The 16,842-nt window shown below is 41.9% G+C and overlaps 1 pseudogene; it reads left to right on the top strand.

The window, feature by feature from the left end:
* Positions 1-1,470: 1,470 nt before the first annotated feature.
* LOC118542518 (cytochrome c oxidase subunit 4 isoform 1, mitochondrial pseudogene) lies at positions 1,471-9,009 on the top strand (annotated as a pseudogene).
* Positions 9,010-16,842: the final 7,833 nt, after the last annotated feature.

The following is a 16,842-nucleotide window of genomic DNA, read 5'->3' on the forward strand; positions in this document are numbered from 1 at the left end:
CGGTGAGGAGGAGGGCAACGTGCCGGTTTTGACTCCCACGCAGTCCCACCTGTGCGCTTGACTAACGAGTGAGGGCAGGCATACGTCAATGACCAGGATGGCCTTCTTGTCTTCCATGCAAACCAAGAGTCATGTTGTAGTTCTGTAACTCTGCCCCAAGGCACAGGTCTTAATTTTTTATTTTGGCAAAACTTCAGATAAAATGAAGTCACAGAAAAGAGCTCAAAGATGCCATAGACTCTTGTTGGCTCTTTCTGGCCACAGCTCAAAGAGATACACATGAGGTCTCCTTAACTGGATTCACTTGGGATAATTTAACCTTAAAGAGGAAGCAAATGAATAACAGGTTTAGTTTTTGTTTTTAAATAATATGCAGTCACCAAGAAAGAACTGTAATTCAATTTAATCCCATTAATTACCTGGAGGGCTTGTTAAAAGTAAGATTTATCCAGAACCCTCGGGTTCTTATATGGTCTGGCAAATCCATTGATCTAGAGATGCAAAAACCATGTCTTCACTCAGAGAAATAATTGCCAAAGTGTGGTATGTGGGGCTTTGGCACTTAGTGGGAGAGGTTCTAGTGATAGCCCCTGGCCTCACACAGAGACAGGGTTTTATTCAGTCTGTATGAGATGAGCACTGCTGGTTGAGCTGCCACTGATGTAAACATTTTTTTTTTAAAGATTTTATTTATTTATTTGACAGAGACATGGCGAGAGAGGGAACACAAGCAGGGGGAGTGGGGGAGGGAGAAGCAGGCTTCCCGCGGAGCAGGGAGCCCGATGCAGGGCTCGATCCCAGGACCCTGGGATCATGACCTGAGCCAAAGGCAGATGCTTAACCGACTGAGCCACCCAGGTGTCCCCGATGTAAACATTTCTTGGTCATTTGTAGGCTATGTATACAACCCAAGTTGGTTTATAGAAAACAAAAAGACCAACAATTAATTTATATCTGTGGGATAGAAATGTAAATAAGAAGATGGTTTAAATCTGTCCTTCCCAAGCACAGCAGCCCCCCCAGTGGTGCCTGGCTTCCAGTGGCCGGAGGATCTGCTGCTTATGTCTTGGGCCATGTGGGTGGGTGTTAAAGAGCCCATGCGGTACAATGCTCATTACCTGCATTTGAGGCAAACAGCAGGCGGACTGCCTTCCGACTGTCTTAACAGGCAAAACCACTACAAATTCCAAAATTGGGTGGGCAGTGTAAATCCATGAGAAGAGTGGAAGGGCACTGAAGGAGAAATAAGCACTTCCTATATGATGATGATGCGATGATGACAACACTCTAATGGTAGAGTATTGGAGATTATTAAATAAATGCATTTCTATTCGCAGTTAACTCTAAGTTGACTTATAACTCATATCAAGAGCCATGTAGTGTCTTTATCACCTAAAGATTTTACCTTTCTGTCATTCAAGTTGAGCAAGGAGATTGAGCGGCATAAATGCAGTCCCCGTAGGAAAGAGGATGAAGGAGAAAGCCTGTCCTGATCAGTACCTAGAAATCATGGGTAAGGGTGGGGAGGGGAAGTAAGCTATTTGCCATGTGAACTGACTGGTCTGGGAGCAAAGGATTATTACATAGGTTTGAATAAAAAGCCAGAATCAAAGGAGTTTTTGACACACTCCCCATTTGGAATCTTGGAATGAGACCTCCATGCAAAGCATTCTGCCTACCTCTGGCAAGGGGTTGTGATGGATGGGTTGAACGAAAGTAGAAGAAAAGACAGTGCTCCTTGTTCCCTACAGTGTGTGCCTGGTGTGCAAAGAATACAGAAAGATGGGACACCAGTGGCTTAGTTGGTTTAGTATCTGCCTTCGGCTCGGGTCATGATCCCAGGGTCCTGGGATCAAGTCCCACATCGGGCTCCCTGCTCAGCAGGGAGCCTGCTTCTCCTTCTGCCCCTTCCCTCTGCTGGTGCTCTCTCACTCTCTCTCAAATAAATAAATAAAATCTTTAAAAAAGGAACACTAGGAGTATCTTTTGTTCTAATGTTTGGTCTTTGACCCCATACCTAACACAGGGCTCATAAATCCCTTGGAATTTAATGGGTGAATGTCTTTTGTTCTGAGGTGACTCTTGATGGGCTCTTGAATGAGTTGCTTGTCACCAGAAAGACCAAGCCATGATAAGAAGCTTGGAATTTTCATTCCCACCCTCCTTTCTCCAGGGAGGGGAGAAGGTCTGAAAATGGAGTTAATGATCAATCATGCCTACCTGAGGAAGCCTCCATAAAAATCCCCAAAGCATGGGGTGTGAAGAGCTTCCAAGCTGATAAGCGCATGCAGGTGCTGGAGGAATGGCTGGCCAGAGAGGGCACGGAAATGTCACAGCTCCTTCCCACATGCCTTGCCCTACATGTCCCTCTCCATCTGGATGTCCATCTGCATCCTTTCTCATATCCTTTTTTTTTTTTTAATTTTTTATTGTTATGTTAATCCCCATACATTACATCATTAGTTTTAGATATAGTGTTCCATGATTCATTGTTTGTGCATAACACCCAGTGCTCCATGCAGAACGTGCCCTCCTCAATACCCATCACCAGGCTAACCCATCCTCCCAACCCCCTCCCCTCTAGAACCCTCAGTTTGTTTTTCAGAGTCCATTGTCTCTCATGGTTCTTCTCCCCCTCCGATTTCCCCCCCTTCATTCTTCCCCTCCTGCTACATTCTTCTTCTTCTTTTTTTCTTTCTTAACATATATTGCATTATTTGTTTCAGAGGTACAGATCTGAGATTCAACAGTCTTGCACAATTCACAGCGCTTACCAGAACACATACCCTCCCCAGTGTCCATCACCCAGTCACCCCATCCCTCCCACCCCACCCCCCACTCCAGCAACCCTCAGTTTATTTCCTGAGATTAAGAATTCCTCATATCAGTGAGGTCATATGATACATGTCTTTCTCTGTTTGACTTATTTCGCTCAGCATAATACCCTCCAGTTCCATCCACGTCGTTGCAAATGGCAAGATCTCATTCCTTTTGATGGCTGCATAATATTCCATTGTATATATATACCACATCTTCTTTATCCATTCATCTGTTGATGGACATCTTGGCTCTTTCCACAGTTTGGCTATTGTGGACATTGCTGCTATAAACATCAGGGTGCACGTAGCCTTTCGGGTCCCTACTTTTGTATCTTTGGGGTAAATACCCAGGAGTGCAATTGCTGGATCATATGGTAGCTCTATTTTCAACTTTTTGAGGAACCTCCATACTGTTTTCCAGAGTGGCTGCACCAGCTTGCATTCCCACCAACAGTGTAGGAGGGTTCCCCTTTCTCCGCATCCCCACCAACATCTGTCTCATATCCTTTTATAATAAACTGGTAATCAGTACATAAAGTGTTTTCCTGAGTTTTGTGAGCCACTCTAGCAAATTAATTGAACCCAAGGAAGGGGTTGTGAGAACTTCTGATTTAGAGCGGATGGGTCAAGTACAGGTGACAACCTGAGCTTGCAAGTGGCCTGTGAGGTAGGGTCAGGACAGTTGCGGGTTTGAGCCCTTAACCTGTAAGATCTGATGCTACCTCCAGGTGGATAGTGCCCGAACTAGTTAAATTATAGGACATCCAGGTGGTGTTGCGGAGAACTGCTTGGTGAAGGAAAACTCCCACACAGCTGTGTCAGAGGTGTTGCGAGTGAGACAGCGCCCTGAGAGGAAAAGACAAGCATAGGACAAAGACAGGTTTTCTTTATACCATCTTTGGGGAAAATATGATGAGGGAAGGGGGCAATAGCTCCATGATGAAGACAGATTTTTGACTGGCTAAATACTTCCTTGGAAGTCTTTAAAACCAGAAGAAGGTAACATGGTCTCTTTCACCCCCCAAAGCAGCCCTCTGCTATCTAGCAGTGGGTTATGAGAAAGATCTCCTACAGGAAGTAAAAAAGCTACATTTTCTTTGCACATCTAGGTGGAATGTATAAATCACTGTATAGTAAGTACTATTATTACCCCCCTGTTTTACAGTTGAAGAAATTGAGGCACAGAAAGATTAAGTAACTTTCTCAAAGTCAGTGATGGGGTGAGGATTTTTTTTTTTAAAGATTTTATTTATTTATTTGAGAGAGAGAGAATGAGAGAGAGCCCATGAGAGGGAGGAGGGTCAGAGGGAGAAGCAGACTCCCCACCGAGCAGGGAGCCCGATGCGGGACTCGATCCAGGGACTCCAGGATCATGACCTGAGCCGAAGGCAGTCGCTCAACCAACTGAGCCACCCAGGCGCCCCATGGGGTGAGGATTTAAACTCAAGCACCCAAGATGTAGAACCCATACTCTTAACCCCTATACTGTGTGTTCTCAAAAACCTTCCTGTTGTATGGTATACATTTCAAAGAGCTTCCTACATAGGTTGCTATTAATTTGACCAAGAACAACTTCGAAATTACATTGTTTGATGACAAAAGAACTTATTTATATAAATTGTGCATATATTCTTATACATAGAGAATTATCTGTCATGATATTCACCAGGAGATTGAGAATTGTTGACCCTGGGTAGTAGAATTTGGAATGATTTTTAAATTTTTCTTTATTCTTTACTGTTTAATTAAAATTTTTATAAGATTATGGCTTCACTTTACAAGTAGAAAAATACAGTGAGGCTTGTATTAATCAGGAGAGAATTGGCTTCACTACAATAATAAATCTCAAAAACTCAGTGGCTTAACACATGCAATTTTCTTTTCTGCTGCAGATCTGGCAGCTTCCTTTTGAATCCTAACTCAGCAATTGGATCTACTTCTAGCTTATAGCTCCACCACTTCAACCCTTGGTTTCTAGGGTCATTAGAGGTAAGGGATAAAGGAGAATGAAGAATTTACACCTGCTATTAAATGCCTCCATTGGCCAAGAACCAGTCACATGACCCCACTTAAACTATAAGGGGTGGGAAGTGTAGTCTATCATGTGCCCCAGAAGGAAAGAACTGGACATAGGCAAACATAAGTAATCTCTATCATAATGTGATTTCCATTGTAAGAACTTAATAAAAGAGCATGGCCTCCAGAGTCAGGCTGCCTGGGTTCCTATCCCAGCTTAGGCACTCACTGATGATGTGACTTTGAGCAAGTTATTCAACCTCATTGTGCCTATTTCCTCATCTGTCCAATGAGGAAAACAATATTGCTGTGCAGGTTAGATGAGGTTGTATGTTGACAAGCACAGTAAATTGTTCACAGAGATGACTAATATAACTCCTCCTATCCTTGTATGCCCCCCCATTTACACTGTGATTTTCCTCTCCCCCCATAAAAGCATACAGTTAATCACCCTACCCTTGGATCTGGGTTCTACCTGTAAATTGCTTTGATCGATAGAATGTCATGGAAGTGATATGTGGGATTTCTAAGCCTAGAATTCAATGAGCCTTGCAGCTTCTGCTCTTACTTCTTGGAATTCTGTCCTGAAACCTCCATGTGAAGAAGGCTGGCCTGGCTACTGGAGGATAAGAGGTCAGTGAAGGAGAGACAAGATGTCCCAGTGGAGGGTCCTGATACCAAGCAGCTAACAGTGACCACTCATTGCCAGACATAGGAGAAGGGACAACAAGTTAGGCTATCAGATCTGCCAGATAATTTGCAGCCATATGCATAACCACAGGCAAGAAAGCAGAAAAACCATTCAGCTGAGTCCAGCCCAAATTGCTGACTCACAGAATCATGAGTAAATAAAATGGTTGTTGTTTTAAGCTCCTAAGTTTAGCACAGTGTCTGTCTTAGCTTCATCACGCTGCTTAACACAGTGCCTGGCACATAATAAGTCCTTAATAAATGTCAAGTGGTGTTATCACTTCTTCATCTAATTTAAAGCTCATAATATTTATAAAAGGCAGCAGAGATTTCTAATCTCATTTCATAGGTGAGGAAATGAAGGCTCAGAGGTGGTAGATAGTTTATCTGATATCACAGAGTCCTTAAGGAGTCAGCTGAGCATTTAAGACTTGACCTTGTAAATCCTTCTCCAGTGAAGGCCTGTTCTCCACAAATAAATCCTTTCATGAATAGGAATAGGAACCACAGTGGAATATTTGCTCTTACAGTTTTTAAATTACTAATTTCTCAGCAAAATGGATAATCAAGCTCCCAGTGCTCAAGTATTTCTTTTTTTTTTTTTTTAAAGATTTTATTTATTCATTTGAGAGAGAGCAAAAGCCAGGGAGGAGTGGGGGCAGAGGGAGAGGCAGAGCAGGGACCCTGACACAGGGCTCAATACCAGGACCCTGGGATCATGACCCGAGCTGAAGGCAGACACTTAACTGACTGAGCCACCCAGGTGCCCCCCAAGTATTTCTTGTTAATGACCTTTAGTACCCGCAGCATCAGGTTGAACTTCAGAGAAAAGTAAGTTATTATTTTTTTTAATGGCAAAGAAACTGGTTTTTTTGGAGAAGATGTGAAAAAGATGATCTCTTTGAAATCAGAAATGAGATTTGCAGGGTATCCATCAGCAGTGATCAAAATTCCCTGAAAATGAGCTCTACCACTTTAGTGATAGACCCCACTGACCTGTTCCAATATCCACTAGTTCCCCACAAATTCCTGCAAGCAATTTTTGGTCATGTATATATCTCCATGATTTTTAAAGATTTTTGCTCTCTTCCAGGTGAAGGATGAGTTCTATTCCATTGAGCCAACAGAGATCTATTTCTTCTGCATGTAAATATTTCTAATCCTTCTACCTCTGACAAAGTAGACTGGCAAATATAGCTAATTCATCTCTTCCTTTCATTCCCTCATAAACAATTCATCAGGAAGTCCTGTGAACTTTACCTTCCAACTCTACCCCAAGTACAACACTCCTCGCCATCTCTGCTATTATAGCCCCTAGTCTAAGATATCAATGTCTTTACCTTGAACTAGTGGTAGCCTCTAACTGCTTCTGCTCTCTCTAGAACAGAACTTTTTGCAATGATGGAAACGTTCTGTGCCTACACTTCCAGTGGAAATATTCTATGCCTACACTTCCAATATGGCTGCCACTAACCACATAGTTATTTGAAATGTGTCTGCTGTAACTTGGTAACTAAATTTTAGTTAATTTTAATTGATTTAACTTTGAATAGCCACATAAGGCTAGTGGCTACCATACTGGACAATACAGATAAAGGGCATGAATTCTAATTATGTAATTTGGGGCGCCTGGGTGGCTCATTCGTTGAGCGTCTGCCTTCGGCTCAGGTCATGATCTCAGGGGCCTGGGATCGAGCCCCACATCGGGCTCCCTGCTCGGTGGGAAGCCTGCTTCTCCCTCTCCCACTCCCCCTGCTTATGTTCCTGCTCTCGCTATCTCTCTCTCTCTGTCAAATAAATAAATAAAATCTTAAAATAATAATAATAATTATGTAATTTGCCTGTTTAAAATCCTCCACTGCAATTAAGATAAAATACAAAGTTCCTGCCTGGCCCACAAGGTCCCTCATGGTCTGGTCCTACCTACTTTCTTCCCCTGGCTCAGTACACTCCAGCCATAAGGACCTTCTTCATATCTCTTGAACACATCAAGTTCACTCTCTCTGACATTTGTTCTTCCTTCTTCAGTGGATCCTCACATAATTGACTCCTTCTTCTCATTCAGGTATCTGCTCAAAAGTTATTTCTTCAGAGAACTTTCTCTAGCCATCAACCCTAAAGTCTGCCCTAAATCCTAGTCTATTCAACACATTACAAATCAGACGTTTATAACATTTATCATAAACTGAAACTATCTCACATGTGTATTTATTTCCACATATTTGTTTCTAGTTTTGATTGTGTCCTCCATCAGAAAAAAAAGGCCACTAAATGCAAAGACTTGGCTTATTTATCACCATCCTAGTGTCTTGATGAATCAGGGAATCTGGGCTCTTGAGGTGAGAGCCCAACGGCAATACCAGTGGCCTAGTGTTTCTTTGACTATTACATGTTGAGGGGATTACATGTTGTTTTTCCTATGACTTAGCACTTACTGAGTGCAGGCAACATGTCGTAAAAGAGAATGAACCAGGCCCTGGCAGATGGGCTTAGACTTACTCTGGGAAGGTATGAGAGCTGCAGAAATCATTTAGCCTTTCTTTCTCTTCCCCATAAGATTCTGACCATTTCTTCTTACTAGTGGCCAAAGAAATAACCTCTGGTGAGAATGAAGTCACGAAGAGTCTTCCACATTCTCTCATCTCTCTGACCACAGTGAATGTGAATGAAAGATCCAGAAAGAATTTTCAAAAGCTTGCTGCTCAGTCACCAACCTTTGGGAGAAGCTGTGGATTGACTGCTGCCTGCACTGAGGTCTCCAGAACCTGCAGCGGCTTTCCAGGAGAGCTCCTGGTGCTGGTAATGAGACATGCCTGACCCTCACAGCTGCATTTTAGCCCCAACCCCAGCACTGACTCACGCGGAAGCTCTCTGATTTCCTGAAGGATCTTCCACAGGGACATTCCACACTTCCCAAATCTTTCCTGATCTAAGAAACCCAGACTAGGGCACAGAGGGCACAGAGGGCAGTCGCGGCGGAATGGTGGCTACCAGTGTTTAGCCTAATTGGCAAGCAAGCAGTTCCATCTCAGTGTGTGTTCAAGCACATGGAAGTGTCATGAAGAGTGAAGACTATGCTCTCCCAAGTGACGACGACTGGGGTGACTATCCCCTGCCTGATGTGGCCCCCGCCAAGAACCTCTCTGCCACCCAGAAGGCCTTGAAAGAGAAGGCAGCTCCCTGGAGCAGCCTCTCCATTGAGGAGAAAGTTGAATTGTACCATATCCAGTTCAATGAGAGCTTTGCTGAAAGGAACAGGAACACGAATGAGTGGAAGATGGTTGTGGGCACCGCCATGTTCTTCATCGGCTTCACCGCTCTCAGTCTGAATTGGGAGAAGCACTCCGTGTACAGCCCTGTCCCACACACCTTTGAAGAGGAGTGGGTGGCCAAGCACACCAAGAGGATACTCAACATGAAGGTCAACCCAATTCAGGGCTTCTCAGCCAAGTGGGACCATGACAAGAATGAGCGGAAGAAATAGGAGCCTGCCACTCACTGATCTGAGCCTCACCTGTTCTGCCCCCTCCACACAGCTCAGCATCTTCACTGGAAACTGTTGTGTTGCAGCACCAGTGCTAATAAGTGAGCAGTCTATGTGGAGAAAAACAAACAAACAAAAACAAACCCAGACTAAAGATGAAACCAAATAAAGCCTAGGGATTTGGAATTTTAGTCATGTTCTTTCATGTGTCAGTAACTATAAGGCAGGTTCGCACAGAGTGGCCATAAAGTGATTAAACAGCAAAATTCCTGACTACTTCCGTAGTCAGTGAGAAATGTCTGAGAGCATTTCATAGAATTAGGACTTGTGTGCAGAGAGGAAAATATTTCAAGTCAAGGATTCATTCATTCATTCATCAACTCCTTCATTCATTCATTTCCTGCAATAAAGATTTAGGAAGCTCCTGCTATGTGTCAATGACTCTGCAGAGGTGTGGGGAAACAGAGACGAATGCTACGTAGCCGGTGGTTTTTGACCTGAGACAGTTCTCCACCACCTTTCTGATAAGAGACCAGCCCTTCCCCAGCATGACAGCATTGGCCAACTGCAATGCTCCATTCCCCCAGCCTTAGTGACTCTCCTTTCAGGAATTTTCATCTGGGACTAATAGCAAAGACTGCCATTTGCCTGTGGGGACACCGTCCTGAAAACCTAGTACCATCATAGCCAAACAATCCATCGTGTGAAGGAACAGTGTCTGCAGTAGGAGTGAAGGAAGCCACTACACAGCCTGAAGCAGAGTGAGGGGTAATGGAAGAGAAGAAACGAGAAGAGGAAGGAGAGGAAGGAGGAGAGGGAGAGAGTAAGGGGAGTAAGAGTAAGACCACTTGGTATTATTTTCTGCCTGGATCCAGTCATGCCAGATACCAGCACCATCCCTCCCTTTTAACAAATCAATTTCATAATCCTGAGATAATATATATTGCCCTCCTCCCATGCTTATTTTTTCTTTTTTTTTGTACAATGATTTCAGTTACCTGCCAACTGAGAGAATTTAGATGAAATCAGAGAATTTGAGGAGGTCACTTTAGTAGCCCAGCAATCATATTTATAACCACAAGACAAATGTGACATAGGCATAAATACAATATACAGTCGTGGCAGAAAAGGGAGAAGGATCAACTCCACCTCGATGGTTCCTAGCCCAGAGGCCAGGGCTTGGTTTCTTTTGGGGAGCATGTTGCCTTGTACTCAGTAAATGCTAAGTCATTGAAAAAACATCATGCACTTGCCTTGTCACTCAAGAAAGGCTTTGTGATACTGAAGTTAAGTCTGGAAGAGCATAAATCTGCCAAGCTGAGAAATTGGGGAAGATGCAAATGGAATGGTATTAGAAAAAATAGACCTTAAAAAAAGAGAGAGAGAGAGAGAGAGAAAAGAAAAAAAAATAGATCTTAAAAAAAAAGAGAAAAAAGAAAAAAAAATAGACCGATGATTCACTAGATGTGGTACCCTTGGTATGGCAGGTTAGAGACATCCACAAATTCTTTGCCGCTCCTCCTAGTGAGAGGTGGGATCTAATTCCTCTACCGTGGACTGACCTTAGTGACTTGCCTGATCAATAAAATGCTGTAGAAATTATATTCTGGGATTCCTAGATCATAAGCAGTTGTTGTTTTATGCCACTAAGTTTTGAGATGTTTTGTTACGTAGCAATACACAACCAAACAACATAACCAAAACAATTGGCATAAGAAGAGAGTGGTTTTCGTATTAAAGATAAGGTTACAAAAATTGGCAGATCCTAGAGGGACATGTAAAGAGCTTGGATTTGGGGGCACCTGGGTGGCTCAGACGGTTAAGTGCCTGCCTTCGGCTCAGGTCATGATCCCAGGGTCCTAGGATCGAGCCCCACATCAGGCTCCCTGCTCTGCAGAGAGCCTGCTTCTCCCTCTGCCTGCAACTCCCCTTGCTTGTGCTCTCTCTCTGTCAAATAAATAAATAAAATCTTTTTTAAAAAAAAGAGCTTGGATTTTATCTTGTAAGATTTGAGGATCCATTAAATACTTGCAGTCTAGGATAATCATTCCAATGATATTACGGAGACTGGATTGGAAGGGAACCAATCTAGAATTAGGGATAGAAACCAGGTGTAGGTAACTGCAGTAATTTAGGCATGAGATGTGAGGACTTGCCCTAAGATAACAGCAAGGGGGACTGAGAGGAAGGATCAGTTACATGACATGATGGAGGCAGAAATGAGACACTGATTGAATGAAAAACAAAGGAGAGAGGTAAATATCAAGGCTTGGATGACTGAAGTGGACATTACCAGATTAGAAACTATATGAGGATGAAATGATTTGGACAAGAGTGATTAAGAGTTCAGTTTTTGACACAATGAACTAGGGGAAATCTAAATGGAGATATCTACTAAACACTTAGCTCACAGCTGCAGTTAAATGATTATTCATATCTTTTGTTTAGCATCTGTCTTTCCCCACTAGATTTTAAGCAGACTATTTTTGCCTTATTGACCATTAAATACCTAGCACCTGACAGTGTGTCTAGAACACAGCCAACCTTCAATGAGTATTTGTTGAATTAACGAATGAATGAAATGATGTCTAGCAGGGGACTCTACCACAGTAGTTCTCAGCTTCAGATAAATATAGGAATTATCTGGATAGCTTTCAAAGCCACTGATGGCTGGATCCCCCTACGCTTCCCCCAGAGATTCTGATTAAATTGGTCTTGGTTGCAGCCTTGGCATTAGGACTTTTTAGAATCCCTAGCTGATTTTGATGAACAGTAAATACTGGATGTGTGAATCTGGACATGATCTGCATATAAACAGCTATGACTTTAAAGTTGTTCCTTTCCCAACAAAAAGCTAAGGTGGACTATCAAACTCTTCCCAATATAAAATTACTTCCCATAAGTTCTGTCCACAAAACAGAGCAGAGGAGCAAAAAGAGGAGCCCTCAACAAGGGTATGGGAGGCCGCAACCAGCATTTTGCCAGTAAAGGAACTAAACCTCCTTAAGTTTTAAAGTTACATGGAATTAGGCAGTAGATAATTAAAAACAGCATTAGCCAGACTCATAGAAAACTATAGAAATATGGTTTTGGACTCAAACAAAACCATCAAGAAAGTGAAAGAGAACCCACAGCCTGGGAGAAAATATTTGCAGAACTATATCTGATAAGGAACTTGTATCCAGAATATGTAAAGAAATCTTATAACTCAGTATTAACACAAATAACCTAATTTTAAAATAGGCAAACAGTTTTAACTATCATCTGTATGGTAATGACTTCTTCATCTGTATCTGCAGTCCAGATCTTTCTTTTGAGCTCTAGCCTCATACATCCAGCTTTGCAGGGCGTCTCCGTTAGGATGGCTTACAGGACAACAAACCCCAAAGATCCAAAACTGAATTCATTATTGGCCACCACCCAACTGTCCAGCTCATAACCTTGAGTGTTATCTTCTGTGCCTGCCCTTCTCTCATATTCTGTACCTAATCAATGACTGAGTCCTACTCGGTGACTCTTAAAATGATCCAATTCTATCTAACACCACTGCCTCTGTGCAAAAGTTCACCTTTTGTTCTCCCTTTTCACCTGGTAAACTTCTACTGGTTGATCTTTAAAGTTCGGCTCAGTCACCATGTCTTCATGAAAGCCTTTCTTGATGTTCCCACCCTCAACCCATGAGACTGAGGTGGTGTCTCTTCTCTGTGTTTCTAGAAAATCTGTTATCCTTTATAGCACTCTTCATACCCTTATAATAGGTTATCTTTTTATCAGTCTCCTCCACTAGACTAAAAATTCCCTGAAGACAGAGAATGTGTTTTGTTCATTGTGGGCCTCCATTACACATAGCACCCCAGGCCTGGTACAAAGTCATTGTTGAACTCAGCTTGAAGGGAGACTAGAAATAAAGCCCACATTAGTACATGTGAGAGCTCATGTATGAAAGTTTACTCAAGTGTGTTCCATGAAATACTATTTCCTTGGAGGTAAGAGGAAATTAAGTTCTATGGTCAAATAAATATGGGGAAAAACATTATATCTTCATTTTAAAGATTATTGAAGGGGTACCTGGATGGTTCAGTAAGCCTCTGACTCTTGATCTCAGCTCAGGTCTTGAACTGAGGTTTCTGAGTTCAAGCCCCGCATTGGGCTCCCCTGTGTGGAGCCTACTTTAAAAAAAAAAAAGGATTATTGAAAATTCACTATGTTTTCTAACATATCAAATTCTATGAGAAGTCTTGCAATACAGAAGTCCTTTTAAAATTTTGCTATCTTGTTCCCCAAGTAGATTGAACATGGGATCATTTGTTAATATCCTGTGGAATGAATGGCCTACAGATTTCTTTTAGGGTGGCAGATCAGTATATCTCACCCTTCTTTTCGAGAAGCTATTCCCCTCCCCCTACACTGGGATCAGCAAATTTTTTCTGCAATGGGTCAGATAATAAATATTTATACTTTTTTTTAAAGAGGAAGAGAGAGGTAGGGAGAGAGAGAGAGAGAATCTTAAGCAGGCTCCATGCCTAGTGTAGAGCCCAATGCAGGGCTCGATCTCACAACCCTGAAGTCATGAGGAGCCAAAATCAAGAGTTGGATGCTTAACCGACTGAGACACCCAGGAGCCCCAGTATTTATACTTTTCTGACCACATACATCTCTGTTACATATTCTTCTTTGCTAGTACCCTACCCTACCCCCAACTTTTTAAAAAATACAAAAATCCTTCTCTGCTCAATGTGTGCACAAAAAAAATCAGGTGCCAGAGGGCCATAATTGCCAACATTTGCCCTGGATCTACATGATTATTATCTGGGCTACCACCCTCTTGGCCACAGCTTGTTTCCTCTAAGGGTGGCTAAATAAACCAAACTGGGAAAATTAAAATCTCTTCCCTAGGAAATTAGAATATGACTAAGAGATATCTGATTGGTCTTTTAAAATGAAGAGAGGGGAACCTAAGAATAATTCTCAATAACTGTGTCCTGCCATGTGTCCTGAGAATGGAAAGAGAGACCCTCTGAGAGACGGGAATGAAGCAACTGAGAAGGAGAGAGAAACAATGGGTAGAGGATTGCCTGAGTATCCTACAGTCCCCAGGGTCTGTGTTCAGTCTTTCCTGTGTTTCATTGCATTGCTGCCCTTGCATACCATGAATATCTCTCCCCAACACTATCCTCAAAGTACATGCTCTTCCTTCATCTAAGACAGGTAGAGGTGGTTTCTGTCACATGCAACCAAAAGGGATCTAATAAATACACTTTGGAAAATTAAAAAAAGAAAATAGGCAACAGATTTCAATAAATATTTCTCCAAAGAAGACATGCAAATTAGTTAATAAACTGAAAAAGATGCTCAACATCATTAGTCATCAGGGAAATGCAAATCAAAATCACAATGAGCTAATACTTCACAAACACTAAGATGGCTATAATTTGGGGGGAAAAAACAGAAAATAAGTGTGGGCAAACATGTTGAAAAACTGGAACTCTCATATATTGCCACCCTCTATATATGGCAAAATAAGATATAAAAAAAGTGGTACAAACCACTTCTGAAAAATCTTTCAAAATGTTAAACACAGAGTTTCCGTGTGACTCAGCCATTCCATTCCTAGGTATCAACACAAGAGAAATGAATGTCTGTACAGAGACTTGTACTTAAATTTGTTCCTAGCAGCATTATTCATAATAGCCCAAAAGTGGAAACAACCCAAACGTCCATCAACTGGTGAATGGATAAACAAAATGTGGTATATATCTATACAGTGTAATAACATTCAGCAATTAAAAAAACCCAAGTAGATTTTTAGGCCAATGAAAATACTCTGGATGATATTATAATGATGGAGATATGTCATTACACATTTATCCAAACCCATAGTATGTAGCACACCAAAAGTGAACCTTAAGTTAAACCATGGACTTTGGGTGATTGATTATGTGTCAATGTAAGTTCATCCTTGGTAACAAATGCACCACTCTGATGAGTGATGTTGTTATTGGGGGAAGTTACGTATGTGTAGGGGCAGGAAGTATATGGGAAATCTCTATCTTTCTCTCAACTCTGTTGTGATAGGTTGTAAAAATACAGGGGCACCTGGGTGACCGGTTGAGCAGCCGGCTCTTGATTTTTGGCTCAGGTCATGACCTCAGGGTCCCTGGGATTGAGCCCTGCATCAGGCTCCCTATTCATCGGTGAGTCTGCTTGTCCCTCTGCTTGTCCCTCTGCCCCTCCACCTGCTTGTGCTCTCTCTCTCTGTCAAATAAATAAATAAAATCTTTTTAAAAAGCACATATTATAAAGATTTTTAATTAGACTTCATGTCAAAAAATTAAGTATTTCTGAATCCAAAAGATAAGAAATAACAAGTGTTGGTGAGGATAGAGAGAAAAGGGAGCCCTTGTGCACCGTTGGTGGTGTGCAGCCACTATGGAAAACAGTATGAAATTGCCTCAAAAAATTAAAAATTGACCTACCATATGATCCAGCAATCCCACTTCTGGGGATTTATCTGAAGCAAACAAAAACACTAACTCAAAAAGATAGCTCACCCCCATGTTCATTGAAGCATTATTTACAATAGCCAAGATATGGAAACAGTGTAGGTGTCCATCAATGGATAAATGGATAAAGAAATTATGGTTATATATTCAAGTGAATATTACTCAGCCACAAAAAAGAATGAAATCTTACCATCTGTGACAACATGGATGGAACTTGAGGGCATTCTGCTAAGTGAAACAGAGACAGAGAAAGGCAAATAACATATGATCTCATTAAATGTGGAATCTAAATTTTAAAAAGTAAATTAAAGGGGCGCCTGGGTGGCTCAGTTGTTAAGCGTCTGCCTTCGGCTCAGGTCATGATCCCAGGGTCCTGGGATCGAGCCCCACATCGGGCTCCCTGCTCAGCGGGAAGCCTGCTTCTCCCTCTCCCACTCCCCCTGCTGGTGTTCCTTCTCTCGCTGTCTCTCTCTCTGTCAAATAAATAAATAAAATCTTTAAAAAAAAAAAGTAAATTAAAAAAAAAAAACAAGCTCATGAATTCAGAGAATAGCCTGAAGGTTGTCAGAGGGGGGTTGCTGGGGAAGGGTGAAATGGGTGAAGAGGTCAGAAGGTACAAACTTCCAATTATAAAATAAATAACTCATGGGACTGTAATGTACAGCATGGTGACTATACTTAATACTACTAAATTGCATATTTGAAAGTTGCTAAGAGAGTAAATCTTAGAAGTTCTCATCACAAGAAAAAAATTACAACTATGTACCTAGACTTATTGTGGTAGTCATTTCATAATATATACAAATAACAAATCATTATGCTGTACATCTGGAATTAATATAATGTTATGTGTCAATTATACCTCAATTTTTAAACAAACTTTAAAAAAAGAAGAGTGAAAATATGTACAAGGGGGTTAAAAAACTAAACCTGATGAAAACCGGTGTAACTTTATTAATAGCAAACATACACATTTTATTTATTTATTTTTTTAAAGATTTTATTTATTTATTTGACAGAGAGAGACAGCGAGAGAGGGAACACAAGCAGGGGGAGTGGGAGAGGGAGAAGCAGGCTTCCTGCTGAGCAGGGAGCCCAATGCGGGGCTCGATCCCAGGACACTGGGATCATGACCCGAGCCGAAGGCAGATGCTCAACGACTGAGCCACCCAGGCGCCCCAAACATACACATTTTATTTTTTTTTATTTTTAAAGATTTTATTTATTTATTTGACAGAGAGAGACACAGCGAGAGAGGGAACACAAGCAGGGGGAGTGGGAGAGGGAGAAGCAGGCTTCCCGCGGAGCAGGGAGCCCGATGCGGGGCTCG

The sequence above is a fragment of the Halichoerus grypus genome, chromosome 7 (assembly GCF_964656455.1).
Source record: "Halichoerus grypus chromosome 7, mHalGry1.hap1.1, whole genome shotgun sequence".
NCBI classification, from domain to species: domain Eukaryota; kingdom Metazoa; phylum Chordata; class Mammalia; order Carnivora; family Phocidae; genus Halichoerus; species Halichoerus grypus.